The 17,606-nt window shown below is 41.7% G+C and overlaps 1 long non-coding RNA gene across 7 annotated transcripts; it reads left to right on the top strand.

Annotated features, from left to right (window-relative positions):
• The first annotated feature begins 182 nt into the window (after positions 1-182).
• On the top strand, positions 183-17,064 carry LOC136019842 (uncharacterized). 7 transcript variants are annotated; one of them, XR_010615085.1, is made up of 5 exons: positions 183-247; positions 530-665; positions 11,065-12,389; positions 13,123-13,207; positions 16,743-17,064. It is a non-coding gene; the product is annotated as an uncharacterized LOC136019842 (long non-coding RNA). The 7 variants fall into 7 exon arrangements; XR_010615086.1 differs by lacking the exon at positions 183-247 and adding an exon at positions 310-347; XR_010615084.1 differs by lacking the exon at positions 183-247 and having other exon boundaries at positions 430-665.
• The last annotated feature ends 542 nt before the right edge of the window (positions 17,065-17,606 follow it).

Below are 17,606 nucleotides of genomic sequence, written 5' to 3'. Positions count from 1 at the left end.
GGCATCTGATAATGTTTTCAGGATTTCCCCAGATTAGACCGCGGAGTGTACAGTCCGGAAGCTGAAGTATTGAGCGCCTGACCAGAGCTTCCTCCTGTGCAAGAGTGGGGGTTTCTCTGACTTCAGTCTTTAGCTCTACATGTGTGGTCTGAACCTTGAAATCTAAAGGACAAAAAGCACCCAAATCTCCCAGCTGGGTACTCTGAGCAAGGCAAAAGGAGTGTTTCGTTTAATCCCTGCTTGCAAGGTCAGCAAAACAGTTCTCACCTCTCCCTGCTGTTGCGTTACCTTCCTGGCTCTTTTATCAACCAGGGAATCAGAAAGGGACTTTCCAGAGCTATAAACGGGTGAGCTGAATAGATGGAATGAACCTGTATGCAAATGAGTTTTGATTCCTTCCCTTTATAAAGTTAAAATGTTTTTGAGAGAGAAACAGATCGTCCAGAATGTGGGTGTCCGAGATTGTTACCTTGGACTGGCTCTCCGTGCTGTCTGTCTGCCTTTCTGCCTGTCTGTCTTTCCATTGTAGAGAACAAAGCGGAGTGATGTAAAATAGAAAATGAGAAATGCAAACCTGTGGTGATCGAAGAGGAGGAAGGAAAATGAAAGAGAAAAAGCTGAAGAGTGGGAAAAGATAAAATAAAATGAATTTTGGGGATTCCACTGTGGAAGAGCTGAAAAAAATGTAAGCTGATTTATTACATGCTTATCTTCTGCTTGAGAGCCAGTATGCTTTGTATATGTGAAAGGTAAACTGCACACTGAAGATTGAATCAAAATGCCAAATTCTTCCTCAATTCCAGCTTCGACAGATTTATGCTTTGTAAACAACAGCAGAATCAAGATCAAGTATTTGAAGCCATTTGGGGTTATATTTATGCTAACGCAATGAGAAGTTTAGAATGATTTTGAATACTGTTGTATAGGGAATCTGCACATTTTTCAATGCTTCTCTTCACCAGGCAGGAAGTTTTTGCTGTTGTCCTTCCAGCGCTGTTATGACTTTATTCCAATTCCAATGGCAATTCAGAAACAAGGGGCAGTGGTACCATTATGTGCATTAATGTTTTCCTTGTATTATGATTTAGGTATATGTTTTTTTCCTTTTAATTCTGTATTTTAACCCCCTTAAATAGCAACTATTTAAACAGGGAGAGGATGTGAGTTAGTTGATATGTTATGATATGATGATCTCCATCAGATGCCACTGATTTTGATAGTGCAATGTTTGATTGCAGCTGAGGGGATTGACTGGCTATACCTGGTTTTCTTTCATGTTGATCCTTTGCTTCTTTGAAGATGGTTTATCTATTTTTTTTCTGTCTGCGCTCTGAGCTTATTTAAGCATTCAAAAGTTTGTTTTACAGTATGGAAAAAAGGGATGGAGAAAATGCCACAGTTTTCCATGGTGGAATTTCCCTATTCAGTTGGAAAGGTGCAGGGATGGGTTTCTGGAGTTTGCAGGATAAGGCAGCTCCCATCCTTCCATCTCTTGAACTGATTAGAGACAGGCAGTTACTCTTTTCTTTTTCTGAATAGTTTGCTTGCTGAAACATGCAATTTTGAATGAGCTAAAATAATCTACAAAGCTTAACTGAGTGCAGCAAATAGTATCCGGTAAATAGTAAAAAGTTGCGATGTATTAACATTTTCAGGATTAAACCTTTATTTTTTGAAGAAATTCTGTTTTCATAATAGTAATAACGATAGCAAAAAAGAAACATTTTTTTGTTTGTTTTAGGTCCAAAAAACCCCCTTGTAATGTACCTAAAATTAATGTGTTTTGTCTTCAGAAAATAATTGGGGGTGGGGGAAAAATCATTGCAGGCTCAGCCAAATTGCATTTTTCTTTTGCCTTATTTTTAATTCTTTCTGCTTAGTGGATATAAATATTGCTCAAAGCCTTATCTTTGGTACAGACCATTACTAGGACTGCCTGTATTTCATGGTCATCTTGGAGAATGTTGAGACTTTATTTTCTCTGGGAAATGGTGATGAAAACGTGAATTATTTGGATTATAAAAATGTATATTTTTATGTCTTTTTATTGGTAAAAAAAAGCATTATCCATCTTTTCTTATAATTAAAAAAGAAAGGAGAAAAGTCAGTTTTCATTATTGAAATAGATTTTGCATATAATTTTTGAACCAATTCCCCAATTTCATGAGCAGGGCTTCAGCTACTCTCTTCTGCAGCTTTTCAAGTATCTGTACTCTGTCCTAGTTTGCTGCAGGATGGGGCTTCACTGGTGCTTAATACAGTTTTATTTCTTGGGAAGCAGGGCCTGCAGCTCCCAAGAGGATCTCTGGATTGCAGAGATGACAGGACAAGGGCCTGAGGTTGCAATGGGGGCTCTTTGGCAAGAGGGAGGTTTCAAGTACATTGGTGACTATCTGTGACCTTCTTGGGGGGATTCATTAAGGAGAAGCCAGAAAAAAATTATTCAAAGCTGTATCTAATCTTTTAGTGGATACTGGATATCCAAGGCCATACTGGCACCTCTAACGAGCTTATGTTAAGTCTGTACATGCATCAAAGTACGTCTTTGCTTTCACTGCAACCATTAGTTGTAGTCAACATACTTGACTAAGTGTTCTAGATGTGATCATGTTGAATCTCAACAGCATCTAAAAATGTTTCTTTAAAATCGGATCGGGTGAGCTCAAGGGGAGCACGATTTGAAACCCTGAACAGGAGGCGAGCGTATGCCAGAGGAAGGCAGCACCAGGTCCCCCCAGGCTGGCTACGTCAGCATTTCTCACCCTCTTTAAATGGAGCCTCTTTGAAACAAAAACCTTGGACCATTTCACATGCCTGAAAAAGAGCTGTCTGCACCTGCAGGCAATCCCTGGCAGCATCCATAAACAGGCTCCTAGCTCTGTCTGCCAGTGCTTGTGCATCCCTGCCAACAGCGTAGGGATAGAGGTGTATATTTTCATCTGCTAAATGAGACTGTTCATGGATCAGCTCCTGGTGTCTGACAGCAGGTCCACAGCCCTCTGGCTGAGTAATGCTGCCTAAATAGCTTCTAGAGGTTAGGGTTCCTTAGCTGGGTCAAAATTCATTGCTCCCAGACTACCTTAACTGGCACGTATCATTCTCTGCACTATGGCCAGTTTTCACAGTACTTGAGCTTTTTCATTGTTCTAATATCACACTCGTTTATTTCAGTAAATTAATAGCGAACCAGACTGTATGTATTGAATATGAATGTACTGCATGCTATTCACAGTCTGTTTTCAATAACTACAGTATAGTTACAATATAAAATATAAATACAGTAATCTTTTATATCTAATATTTATACATTGAACCACTTTGAAGAAAAAACCATCTCTTGCTTTTAGTGGATTACCAACTTTGCTGTTATTTACTACAGCGTGTTTTTCCAAATAAACTCCTTGCTGGGTGATTGTCACATTCCTTTTTTAGATAAGGGGAGAGTTACAAAAAGGTGATTACTTGATGTTTGCCTGTTTGGTTCTTAACAGTTAATACAGAACCTATCCATTTGGGATTAATAAATAGTTAGTAGTTATGCAGTGACAAATGTTGTAAATATCTGTGTACTTTCAGCAGTTCAAATGTTACCAGTTCTTTTGAATTATTGCAAGTATGGAGATTGGAAGAGAACAAGAAATGGCCATATACTCTCTCCTGCTTACTTTTTACCCTCTTTCTATTTTTTTGAGTGTTTAGATCGTGTCTGAAACACATGGATTAACCAGTCATTTCAAGCTCACTCAGTTCCCCTACACTTGTCAGGAACTGGTTCAGATGAACAGTTTATCTTGCCACCCTGCCTGTCTTTTCATGGGCTGGAGGTAGTATGTGTGTCACCTCCAGCATCTGCCATGGGTATGGTGATCAGCTATCCTGACCAAGGGAGGAAGTGTTACTGGGTTTGGAGGCAGCTCCATATTCGAAGAGGTAGGTCTTTTCCTTCATCCTCATTATTAGTCAGTTGGTATAAAATTTATTGTATGTTTAGAGTGAAAATTTATTGCTGAAGTGATAATGAGTAGATAAAGATGGTGTTCCGCAGAGCTGCAAGGGACTTTAACTTCTCAGTTCTCTTTACCCTTATTAGAGTGCTGAAAATTGGCTTTTAAGCTTACAACATCTGGGGGCTGTTAATACAGCTTTTTTTCCAGTTGTGTCAATGTGCACAATATGTTTTAGACTGTTTGCATCCCTCTATACAGTGTTTCATCCTGTTAGCTGAGAGTATATGAAAAAAAAATATGAAGTCCATAAATGCTTGTATTTTTCAATACAAAACTTGCTGAAATTGCCTCCAGGCTGTAACTTATTATGGCTTACTGTGAATATAACTGAAACTATGCTATATTGTAACCATACTGTGAGTATATGCTATAGAGGTTATTAAAAAGAATAGTTGATATTAGAAGTCTTTCTTGCTGGTGGCCAGATCTTTGTAAAAATCTGAAATGACATTTTCATTATGCACTTTTCTATATTACTGTTTTAACCAGATGCGATGTGTACAGATGGCAAACTAGGTGTAACTCATAGAATCATAGAATAGTTTGGGTTGGAAGGGACCTTCAAAAGTTATCTAGTCCAACTCCTGTGCTATGAGCCGGGACATCTTCAACCAGATCAGGTTGCCGGAGCCACATCCATCCATCCATTAAAGGGATGGCACATCTGTCATTTCTCTGGGCAACATTTCAGTATTTCATCACCCTCACTGTAAAGAAATGTTTTCCTTAATAATATACATTCTCCTTAATGATTTGTGCCTCGTCTCTCTTTTGCCATGTATTTTTTTCTTTAAATTAGGGAAAAAATGCCTCCCCCCCAAATCAGGAAGTTTTAGGCCAAAAATTGAAATCGAATATGCAGTCATTTTTATCTTTCATGAAGGAAGATGGTCTGTTGCACAAAGCACTGTGTTGTTGGAAAATGTGATTAAAATGGAGACAACAGAATTGAATGTCCGGAGAAGCAGAGTGGAATAATTCTACAGGAGAGGAAATTTTGTTTTTTGTTATTCATGACATAGACATTGGCAGCAGAAATATAACAACCACTTGATATTAAAAATGCATCCAGGAAATATCTGGGAGTTTCAGAAAGCATATTGGGAACAAATGCAGTTGCTTCTGCCAAGCCCAAAATATGTGCTTGGGCTGATACCAGTTCATCAGGAGATGTACATTTTTTTATTTCCAAATACTGATTAACCATTTTTGTTTTCTTCTTCTTTTTGGCGGGGTTGGGGGGGGCAGTAAAAGTGTCTGTGTAGTTGCTGGGCTGAAGGCGTCATGGGCCTGATGCATTCATCATCTTGAAGGGCTCAGGAGAAGGAATACCTACAGGCAATTCCTCATCTGGCAGTGATGTGGTGTGAACCTGGTTGTAATCTTGGAGCTTAGCACCAGTGTATCAGTGTCTGATGTGAACTGTCTGATAGTGGCAGAGTGTAACTCAAGAGCAAAGCCAAGGTGTGCTTTTTCTTTAAGTCTGCACCAGAACTTTGGTCTTGGGTTTTCAGTGGTGAACATGATCTTTATAGAGCAAGGAAGGATTAATCTTGACTCTGCATGTGAACACTTTTTGCCTGTAAACATGCATATTTTCTTTACTCAAAGGTATTAACAATATCTAAGGTGTGTTATGATATGGGCAGCATTTGCCTTGTACCTAACCAGTAGAGTCAAGACTTTATTGTTGATTCTTAGCTCTGCTGTTGGTAGGAGTGATGGAAACAGATGCGGTCAGTGTAGAAAGGTTGATTTTGGTGTGATGTAGCCCTGAGCAGGGACAAGGCAAGCTCCCCAAGGCCCAGTACATGCAGCTCCTACAGGACAGTGAGCTGGGGAATGAATTTCAATTACTGTGGGGTTCAAAGGAGGCTGCCTGCCCCGGGCTAAGTGGGGACAGATGGGCCAGGGAGAGTCTGGCTGAGGGATGTGGGAAAGAAGGGAAAGTCAGAGAAATGTGGACTTTTACATGGAGAAGCCCAGAAAGGTCAGGAAAGGGTTTTAAAGGTTGATGGTTTGGGTTTTAAAAGTTGAGGTCTGGGTTTGTTGTGCCGAGCAGCAGTTTCTCACTGACCCCAGCAGCAGGTGCAAGGCTGGCGTGCAGCAGCACCTGGCAGTGCTGTCACAGCGGGTGGGTGGAAGACATCTGCCCACCAAGCAAAATACCCCGGGCTCTACAGAGCATGCAGACCACGGCCCTGCTTCTGAAACCCTCAGCTCTCACACCCTGAGACACAGCGGAACAGTTTTAACCTGAAAGCTTCTGCTGGGTTCGAGTGTATGGCTGCCTCTGGTGTCACTGTGGTCCTTTATGGCTGCGGGCTTTCATTTTATTAATCTCAAGATCTCTAGAACGTCTTCATCTTCCATTTTGCCCTCTTGTTTCAACTAACCAGATGTCAGTGTAGCTGTGAGATATGTATTTTTCCACTAGCTGCGGGGAAAATGTATTTAACTAAATAAGGGTGAAGAAGATACATTATGCTCCTAATGAAATGTGACCATACTCATATTTTATTTCAAGTTGCCCATTGGTGCTAATTAATTACCACCCATGATGTGCTCATTTGAACAGTATCTGGATTTCACGCGAAGCTGCAGTAGATCATTGGCTGGTTAAGAAGCATTAAAATCTCACTCTTGAGTTGTATGTTCAGAGAAATGTAGATGTTGTATCAAAAAGGAAGGTAGTGATGCCAACATCAGGAATAGAAGTGAAGGATGATAAGGAAAAAGTGGAGAATTTATACATTCCATTAACTTAATGGCTTTAGGATCTTTATGCTCTTTTCCTGTTAAAACATATTTACTCCAAAAGGAAAATTATGGAAGAATGGTTTTCAGGCACTTAACATTACTTAATCACTCTAAAAAGGTATGCCTTTCGGTAAAGCAGTAAAACTTTATATGATGATCGCCTACTAAGTATCTGTTCTGCAGGAATAGTTAATTCTCCTGTAATGAGGTCTCCAAGCTATGAGGTACTAAGGGAGCTTGCTGGAACAGGAAAAAATAATGTTTTTTCAAAAAGTAGATTTATGGCCTGTTGAAAACTCACCTCCTCTCTGCTCTTGCCAAGGGAGAACAATATAATTTTATGGGCCGCCTTCTTGTTTGCAAATGCATGAATTTAATCCTTGAATAAATGAGCTCTCACAGGGAGGGGGGCACTGCAGGAATGACACTGAAAGGACAGAGGATGGCACACTTGAAGTTGATAAGTGGTCAAAGCAGAGGGTGGCTGAAACTGGCATTGTGTTTTTTAAGATCTGTGAGAGCTAATGCACTGCAACGGTATTAAACTCAGCAGGCAAATTGAGAGAGTTTGACCTTTTCTCCTACTTGGTTAAAAAAACCTCTAAAACCAACTTATGTTGAAAATTACTGAGGAATTATGAGCATGCACCAGTCCATACCTGCCCTTTAGGGATTTTACTAACACACTCACTGATACAGAGCTCAGCTGGGGTGTCCTCCCCAAGGGGACCTTTGGGACAGGTCCATCCATCCCAGAGCTTTGGGAGGGAGCAGAGCTGCCTGTTGCAGAGGGTGCTGCAGGTTCCTGATGAGTCAGAGATCTCATCTGTGTCCCTGTTCTGTGGATGTCTGCTCCCCATGCTCATCTCCCCGGAAGGTAACAACTCTGCAGGCACTCACCTGGAAAGTGGGAGAGGTGGGTTTAGCTTCTCTTGAGCACTGGGCTGGGGAGTACACCATGCTGCACCCCAGTGTTCAGCTGCCCTCCTGGCCAGGGAGGGGGCTGCTATGGTAGGGCCACTGGCAGTGCCCAAGCAAGCTAACTTAAGAGCTGTCACAGGTCCATTTACTGTGTTTCATGGAGGGGCATTTAATATTTTTCCTTGTCATTAGCATGCCTGATTGCACAATGCAAACAAGTGCCAAAGTTATGTGTCCCCAGCTGAGTGTGGTGACCATGCTGGTATCCAGGTAGTGCTAACTCCTTGCAGGCCCTCAATAGAATCATAGAATAGTTAGGGTTGGAAAGGACCTCAAGATCATCTAGTTCCGACCCCCCTGCCATGGACAGGGACACCTCACACTAAACCATGTCACCCAAGGCTCTGTCCAACCTGGCCTTGAACACCGCCAGGGATGGAGCATTCACAACATCCCTGGGCAACCCATTCCAGTGCCTCACCACCCTTACAGTAAAGAACTTCCTCCTTATATCCAATCTAAACTTCCCCTGTTTAAGTTTTAACCCGTTGCCCCTTGTCCTGTCACTACAGTCCCTGATGAAGAGTCCATCCCCAGCATCCTTATAGGCCCCCTTCAGGTACTGGAAGGCTGCTGTTAGGTCTCCACGCAGCCTTCTCTTCTCGAGGCTGAACAGCCCCAACTTTCTCAGCCTATCTTCATATGGGAGGTGCTCCAGTCCCCTGATCATCCTCGTGGCCCTCCTCTGGACTTGTTCCAAGTGTTCCATGTCCTTTTTATGTTGAGGACACCAGAACTGCACACAATACTCCAGGTGAGGTCTCACAAGAGCAGAATAGAGGGGCAGGATCACCTCCTTCGAGGTGATAGAAATGCCTTGTGCTGAACACAGGTGGGGGCACTGTCCCAAGGGCTGGGAACATCCTTTAATCTTCCTGAGCCTTTCTCTGTTTTACCATATTGTGTTTTCATCAATGCCCATTTGATTTTCTGTCCTGCTCGAGATTGGAAGAGTGATCACTGCAGAAGGGCCATGCTGCTGGTGAATGTCTTGTTTAATGTCAAGAACGATCTCATTCACAAGCAGTACTCTGATGACCAATCAGAAAATCAGACAAGCAAAATTCGTTGCTGCGGTATCTTATTTCAAAGTTGCAGATGAAGTTGTGTCTTAATTGTTAATTTGGTTTTCCTTTCCTGTAATAGAAGTCTCAGAGTCCCACTCACAGATTGGTGGGACTGTGGGTGCCACAAGACAGTTATATTGCAAAAATGTTTGTTCAGAGATTTCCCTTCCAGCAAGAGAAACAGTTAAAGAAGCATATTTTTAATTTCTGTTGTTTGGTTGACTGGTTCAGCTGCCTAAGAAAACATTTACAGCCATAAAGACATGGGCACACAGTTGGATACTGCAGCAGCAGGGCGGTTGGATGTCCTGCCAAACAGCGCGCTCTGCTCTCAGCCTCTGATGTGTTGCTAATTTAGCTGAAAAAGTGGCACTGGATGCTATCAAGAATCATTCACTGCAATTTTATCGTTTGAGATGAAGATTTTAGAGATAAATTTCAGAGTGGGTTCCTAGCTAAATAAAGTGATTTAGAAACCCAGATAGTAATTGCTGTAGGACACGCTGTGCAAAGAATAGGGTTTTAATATCCACACAGTGCTGGCTGCACAGTCACTGGTACCCCTGACTTCAGCTTCGTGGCTTGAGTTTTACTGGGGGAGCTTTGAACTCCTGCCGGGGTTGGCCAAATTTCTGGTTGGAATAAGTTGGGATTTTTCCAGTCAAAAAAATTGGAAATATTTTTTAATCAAATTACTTTCTCAGGGAAAAACTAGAAACTCCTTGATGCTTTTTAACTTGCATTCAACATTGTTATTTCAGAAAAATTCATACTTATCTATAATTTAGAAATGCTACACTAAAAAAAAAAAGAAATCCTTCTCTTTGAACCATTCAGTAAATTGACTTCAATTTATTTTTAAGGCTAAAATATTTAATTGGAAATCCCCTTGACCTCAAATATTTTATTACCAACCAAATATTTAGTTCACTGAACCCAAAGGGATTTTTTTTGTGGTGCCTCCTCTCACTGGAACACCAAGAAATATGTTTAAAATGTCCCAAATAAATCTGAATTTTATTATTTTTTTTATAACTGAAACGACACTGTTTGCACATGGTGCTATGCAAACATAACATCTAATTTACAGAAGAATACATCATCCAACATCCTAACCAGTCTATTTTTCCGCAAAAATTCCAAGTCTGGGGTCTAACGTTTAATGGAATCTGTGACTTCTCTCAGGCTGTGTCAGAAACGACGAGGTGTTTCCTGTCTGAGATGTCAGCTTTGATCTACAGTGCATTCGAACGATATTTATCTGTATTTACCCTCCTGCCTTTGGGTGAGATTGTCACCCTGGGATGAGGTTGTCACATCAGACAATGTTGTGTCAGGGCACAGCCATGTAGCTGTAACACTGAAGGCTTCTGTTGGCCTTTTTGCCACCCAGACTCTGACAACTCTGGTTGGCTGCACCAGTGCCAGATTTCCTTCTCTTGAGCTTCTGGATGGATTATTTTGTTAACGAAGCTTGCTGTGTGACTCTGAAAGGTTTTACCTCTCTGTGTCGTCGTATTAAAAAAAAAAAGGGAAGAATATTTATAACCTACTTCTTTGAAATTCCCAAAGGCTTCCAGAAAAGTGCAAAATGTGATACGGTTATACTCCTTGGCTATAAATTCCATTTTTTTGTTACTAAGCATTCTGCTATATGTTAGGGCACATTCTGTCTATGCGTGTGGCCACTTCTGGTGCCAGAGGGAAATATAAAATAGCCCATTTCTCAATATATATGTCCTCTGGCCATTATTCTGCATCTGACCTACAGTCCGGGTAGAGTTGCTTTGTCTGCAGTGAAGATTTCACTCTTGTGTTTTACAGCACCTGGAAGGCAGCCAGTCACTGGAGAGAGCAAGCAGGAGTATGAGATACTACTGTGCATCAGGACAGCCTTAAAATGAATGTCGTTTATTCTCAGCTTTGAGAACTGAATTCCATGGGTTGTAATTGAATCTGCTGTCAGACCCATGGGGCTCAGTTCTTCAGCTTGGATATTTCTGTCTTCATACACACGGGAGATCAAAGAAGCACTTGATCATTCACTGACTCTTCTGGATGGTGATAGCAGCAAGTAGGAGAGAAAGAATAACTGATGTGAATCATTTTAACAGGCAGGTTTCAATGTGAAGGACAGGCTCTCTCATGTTAAATAGCTATATGGTGATTGAATTTCTCCTTAACTGAGAGGCTCTATGTTGCTATTCATTGCTTAATTCACTCTGTTCTTTCCTCTCACTTTTATCAAGGTTGCATATAAATCCTGAGATATTGCTGATTGAGCGACAGTCCCCAGATAGTGCAAAATGATGCAGTGCTCCTACAAGCAGCTGTGGTGAGTTTCACTAGGCCAGTACAACCCTGGATCTCCCACATTTGAACACCAAGTTTCCCAGCTGATAATGTGCTGTAACCTCCTCTGTCTGGTACCACTACTGTGCAGTTATTGTTTCGTTTGCTTTGCCAAATACCCATTGTCAGCAAGAAAAATATCTCGGTTGTGACTGTAAAGAATATGCATTCGCACCAGCTGCCAGCACCCTTACATAAACACGCATTTGCTTTCCTGAACATGGTAATATGCTCCCAGAGTGTTTGGATTAGGGAGTTTCTAGTGTAATCAGTGATGGCAACATGAGTGCTGTTTGAAGGCTCAGCAGCACAAGCATCCCTTTATAGGGGGATTTATTTAAGTCACAGGCTAATGTATTTTTTATTGGAGGATCTATGCTAAAATTTTTCATTCAGGCATCAGGAAAATAATATTTGTGGTCTTTAAACATGTAAAGAGTTATCACTGCTAATGAGCTTTCCACCTCTTTCCTGCAATAATAACACCTTCTAAATTACATTTTTCCAGCTCAGTAAAGTGATACATTGATCTCATCCCTGCAGTGCAATGCTCGCAAAAGCATAGAAATATTAAAATCCCACAGGTGCAGGAGCAGCGTGCTCAGCTAAGTAGCTTAAAACTGTCATGTGCCTTTTATTCTGAAAATGTATTTACACTAAAAATAATCAGATACAATCGCTGCTGCCTGTGGATACAGATGTACCTTCATACTGAAGTGCTTTTCATAGAAGTTTTTATTCTAGCTGTTGAAGATGTTCTTTGTGGCTGTCTGAAGTGTATTGTGCTCACTAGTCTAGATATTACAGTTCTTGGAAGAATTCAGCAGTTCCAGAAGCTCCTGCTATGAGAATATCCATTAAAGAAGAGGGAGGAATGCACAAAGCAGAGTGATGAAGTCTCATTTTTTCATTTCCTCTATCATCCCTGTCAGAAAGAGGAAGTGAAATTTGAGGTCAGAGTTAGAAAAATCTGCAGACGAAGAGGAACAGAATAGTTCTACAGGATGTCTAATGCAGGCAGCATGGTGGATAGTAGATGGCTGAAGGTGCAAAACTTCATCCACTTCCTTTGCTATGAAGTCCAGCCTTCAGGCAGTGATGCAGCAGAGAAGATGATGTGTTTATAGTGGTAACCACACAAGTCACTGATGAAATCAAGATGGTCTTTGGTGCAGGAGTCTTTGCCGTCCCATCTCTTTGAGGGCAACCCTCAAAATATGGTGTAAGTAATGCTTTTTTTTTTCTCTCAGAGTCCACAGTAAGTCGTGAACTAATAATAACAAAATTGATGTTGTCTTGAATTAAGCTTAAATAGTTAAAAGATGAAGGGGTGAACAAGTCACCATCATCTAAGTGAAGGAACAGATCCAGGGCTGTTAGGCTGATAATGGCTTGTGCCTGCAGTAATACTTGCAGGAAGGGTGAGGGGGTTCTCGTGGTGAGCCCCAGAGTGTGGTTCCTCATTCCCTACAAATTCACACACTAGAGCACCACACCTTTGAACTGCAAATAGGATATCACTACCAAAGAGCTGATGGCTGTATGTGAATAGCACTGAACCTCCCCAAGTGCCACAGACTGCCTGTGCCTAGGTGAAAGTCATGAAACTTATGTGTAGCTTTTGAGCTCCAGCTCTTCACTAGTGTTGGGCTTGCACGTAGAAAAACAGTTGCACAGCCCACATGTAATGAAAAAGTAATTGGTATTTTTGTCCTGAAAAAGTATATGTTCTGATTGTAGCTGCTCATGTGAAAAAATGGAGGAAAGAGCTGTTCCCAGGGTTTGCTTTTTTTTGTCTCACAGCTGCCCAGGTGTTTTCTGTGCTCCACAATTCCTGCTGGGTGGGAGAGAACAGATTAAAATGATTAGACACAGAGCTATTTTGAAAGCAGAAGCAAGTCTGCCTTTCAGCCCTGTAGTGATCAATCATTCGGTGTGTTCTTCCTTTGCTATAGGCTCCTGTAGTTACTTTCGAACCTTGCTTGCCCTGTGGGTGACTAGGCATCTTCTTTTTGGACATTCTTGGGATCTTCAAATCAGGTAAGTTCTCAAGTTGCAGACTGACAGTGCCATGTCTTTCAGCAGAACAGTATTCTTACTGTGCAGTTTCAAACCAATGTACCTTCTGTCTGTCTAATTGTGCTCCCTGTCAGTGCATTGGTTTATTCTACTTCTCTGTAACCAGGGCAGTCCTCAGGATGCCTCACCCTGCAGCTCACACTCCAGCCAGCCTGTACGAGGCTACGTGCCTCTAAGCACACTGAAGTAATGCAGTGTCATGGTGCTGAAGTGATTCAGTGACTCATTTCCTGATGCTCTGTCAGATGTAGAACGTGTTACGTGTATTAATTGATACAAGACCTTACTGAGTTCACCAGCTTTGTGCACAAGCACCAGAAGTGAAAGCATCACAATTCTGGTGACTGCGTCTCTTCTGAAGGATTTTCTCATCTTTTCTTGTTCCCTGACTTACAAAACTGATCTCTTCAATCTGGTCCTCTAAGTGTTTCATTTCAGAGTAAAATTCTGATTTTTTCATTGTACTTTTTTCCTCTTGGCAGAATCATTCAGGTGAATGCAGCTTAGTGAATTTGTTACTGCTGCTTCAGATTTGTAACTTGACTTTGGGGCAGGTAAAGCATTTGCTAAAAGAATATACCCTCATCTTTTTCAAGCTGATCTATGCCACCTTCTGGTGCTTATTAATCTATAATCTTACTCTGTTTATTTTGTTCTGTATAAATCAACGGGCTGAATCCCCTGGCACAGCTCTGGCAGACCAGCAAGGCTACCTACATTTTAACTGAGAGTCCAAACGCCTAAAATGGAGAAGCAGCCCCGAATTCTCTAGCGTGCTTGCTGCTCTGCACTTGGTGGCTTTCTGCTTGCTATTCACAACAAACAAATTAGGACAGATACCTACACCCTTCTTCTTCTGGTATGAGAATGCCCGAGTGTCACCCTCTGCTGCTGTTTGTGTGGTTTTCTGCCTCCCACTCCTTTGGCTGACATTCTGTACCCAGTTCTTGGACCTCAGTCCCTCCCTGCCTCTCTTGGGGCATCTCCCTTGTGGTATTTTTTTCCTCCCCTGCATATGGTGGGATTGTGTCTCTCTTCTTCTTTTCTCTAGCTCATCCCCCAGGACACTTTTCTCCCTGCTACAAGATAGTGCTTGAATCTGGTGAAAAAATCAGACCTGAGTGCTGCAGGGGCTTGTGCACTACTTCAAAAGCAGAGTGGAAAAAAATAGCAGAGCAACACCAAGGGGAGTGGACAGAGGCAGACAGGGAGAGGAGCTGCTGCAGCAGTAACAACCATGTAGGTGCTCCTGTGGTTTGCATCGCAGGTAAAGTGAGAAAAGAAAGCGACCTGTGGCATTAAGCCTGCTCCCTTTTGCTGCCTCCCACCCATCTTTTTCTCCCTAAGCCTCTACATTTCTTTCTTACACCATGTGTGCCTTGTCCAGTGAATGCTGATGAGAGGTGTTAGTGCAGGCTGCAGACAGGCATTTATTCTCAGCAGACGATCTTAAGTCTTTTCAAATGAGTAGCTGTATATTGCTTGTTCCTCTAGAGGTGGCCCTGGACTTGGTGCTCTTTAGTACCCCAAGACAAGATAGCTGTTGCTGAATGTGGCTCTTCTTTTTGGCTAGCATCCCTATTCACTTCCAGGAAAATGATGAGTTTATGTCAGGTTCAGTAATCTTGATGTCTGCACAGTTGAGAGCAACAGCACTTTAATATGAGTGTGAGTGTGCATGTGTATATATGGAAACTACAGCTTTGACAAGCCTCTCATCTGCCTTGGGAAAGAAGCAGCAGGGCTTAAAAGCTATGAGTTGCAGTATGCTGACTAAGGTCACTAGTTTTCAATGACTCATATTCTGGTTTTGTGGCAGCCCAGCCATACAGCAGGTTGTCCTTTTTTATCTTCTCTTTCCTTTAAAAAACCACTACATCAGAAAAGTTAATACCTAAAGATAGCTTGGAAGGTCTGTGTCTTTGGCAGGACACATGCACTCAAGTACAGGAACCTCTGTTCACTGGCATCCCTCTTTAACTCTGCAGTACTAGCCTATTCTTGCACTGGCAAAGACACACTTTTAAAATTTACATTAGGTTAGAGTTATTGTGAAAGGTATTTGCTGGGGTGTCTTTCTGGTGGTCATCCTTATCTTCCCCTTTCTGACTGCTCACTACCAGCCTGGAGAGGACTGTTGGGCAAAGCCAGCTGAAGCAAGCTGTGCCTTTATCTAACTGAGGCACTGAGATATTTCTGGTTCCCATTAGTTTCTATAATGAGGGACTTTTCCACTTTTTCTTTTTCTTTTCTGTGCTAAAGATAGGATTTGCACTGCCCCAGCACTTATGGACCATAGAATCATAGAATGGTTTGGGTTGGAAGGGACTCTAAAGATCATCCAGCTCCAAACCCTCTTCCATGGGCAGGGACACCTTATGCTAGGTCATATTGCTCAAAATCCCTTCCAGCCTGGCCTTGAACACTTCCTTGAATACTTGGAAATTTTTTACTAATTCTAAGGAATTAATCAAAAAATGTCATTTGTTGGAAGAATCTGCCAAGATAAGTTTCTTTAGCTTTTTCTAATTTAAAAAAAAAACCCTTTCTCTGACTTTTTACCCCTTTGTTTTCCTCTCTTTTACCCCACAAAACCTCTATGGTCTACTACCTATTGAAAAAACTATTGATTTTGAAGCACAGATTTTTGGGAAAGGAAGCTGTTCCATTTCAAGATGTGAAGGAAGTTGTAAAGTCAGATTTGAAATACAAACACAAATCCCAGAGGATTTGTCTGTATGTGCTAATATCTGTAGCTTGCTTGTAAACTCCTCTGCTGTACGGGTGATGGCAGAGCACCACCAGCCTTCATTCATCACTGCTAGAGCAGCAGGCAGCACTCTGCTGTGCTGTGGAGCTACCTCTTAGAAGCAGATCATAGATAAATGAACCAATTTGTACAAAAATAATCATCACTGGGATGATTCTTTCAGATTCATAATAGTGTATTAAATAATAATCATTAATTTGTTGTCTAGAAAAGCACTCGGACTCAGCCAAGCATTTCCAGTTTCTGTAGATAGCAATTCAATTACTATTGTGCTGGAGTTAAATCTCGTGGTATTCCTGTGAGAAATTTTATTCTGTATTTATTCTCATTTTATGGACTGGGACACAGGGATGTACTTGGCTGAGGACACAAAATAAATCTATTTGAAGTTTTCTAGGAATTTTGCCATAGTTAATATCACTGGTTGAAAAACTTGAGTATAAAGGATGCTGTCAGTGTTGTCTATAGCTTAGACCTCCTCTGAACAGTTGCCCATAGAGCAGAAATGTCCATTATCTGCTTGCAATGTTGCAAGAAAGTTGCTCTGCCTGTTCCTGCCAGGGAGAGATCTTAGAGGAGAGGAAAATGCCTCCTGATGCCCACGGATCACCAAACACCATTAGAGGCAGAACCACCTAAATCAGACCCACTTCAAAAGCCTCCTGTTAACATTTTACAGGTTCACTTGTTTTGCATATTTTATCCTTTCTGTGTTTTCCTCTGCAGGCTCATGTAAGGAAGAGTTTTGCCTGGATGCAGAAATCTGTGGTTCTTGTGACATTTTTAGGCACATCAGCTGGTTCACACAGCCCTTCAGAACAGACCCGAGGCTGCAGCACGTCCTTCAGTGCCTGGGCACTTGCACCATCGTAGGGGCTTAGCAGTGGAAATTTTTATCTTTCCCAGCAGGAAAACAAAGCTTTTCTCTTGACTGAGCTCTCATGCAGTGCTGACAGCGCTGGCTGGGGCGCTGCCAAAGAACAAAGGGCAATATTGTCTTTAAAAAGCAGAAAGCGCATTAAAAGTTTCTAAGCCCTGTTTGTGAAAATCTCAGAGTCGCTTGATTAGGAGCTCAGAATTGGTCTGACTCCTGCCAGCCTCCCCGCTTCACCCTCGTCTCTGAGCGATGCTGCAGCTGCTCTGATGAAAAACAGTTATTTAAAAATCTGCTCGTAGCTATGGCAACCTTCATGCACTGCGTTCCACCAAAACTCTGAAACAGCAGCAGAAGTTTCTTAACAGGGTAGTTATGAAGATTTTTGTCTTTGTACAATTTAAAATGGAAATATTCCAGTTTTAAAGAGGGGGGTTTCAAAATCTCATTAATTTGGGAATAACAGTTTTGTTGAGGGAGCTGCTGCTTAGCTCTTTTTTTTTTTTTTTTTTTTTTTGGTGGTTCTGAGGTGTTTTTTTGGTTGTGGTGTGGGGTTTTTGGTGATTTTTTTTTTTTTTTTTTTTTTTTTTTTTAAGATTCCTCTGATTTCTTGAACTCTTTAGAGCCTAAGACCTGGGGCACTTTCCAGCTCCCTGTTCTTCCTGCCTGTGCCTGCCCTCCTGCTCTCTCTAGCAGATGGTTAGTTTTGCAGTGGT

The sequence above is a fragment of the Lathamus discolor genome, chromosome 10 (genome assembly GCF_037157495.1).
Source record: "Lathamus discolor isolate bLatDis1 chromosome 10, bLatDis1.hap1, whole genome shotgun sequence".
Lineage (NCBI taxonomy): Eukaryota > Metazoa > Chordata > Aves > Psittaciformes > Psittacidae > Lathamus > Lathamus discolor.
This window is presented reverse-complemented; position numbering and strand designations above follow the sequence as displayed.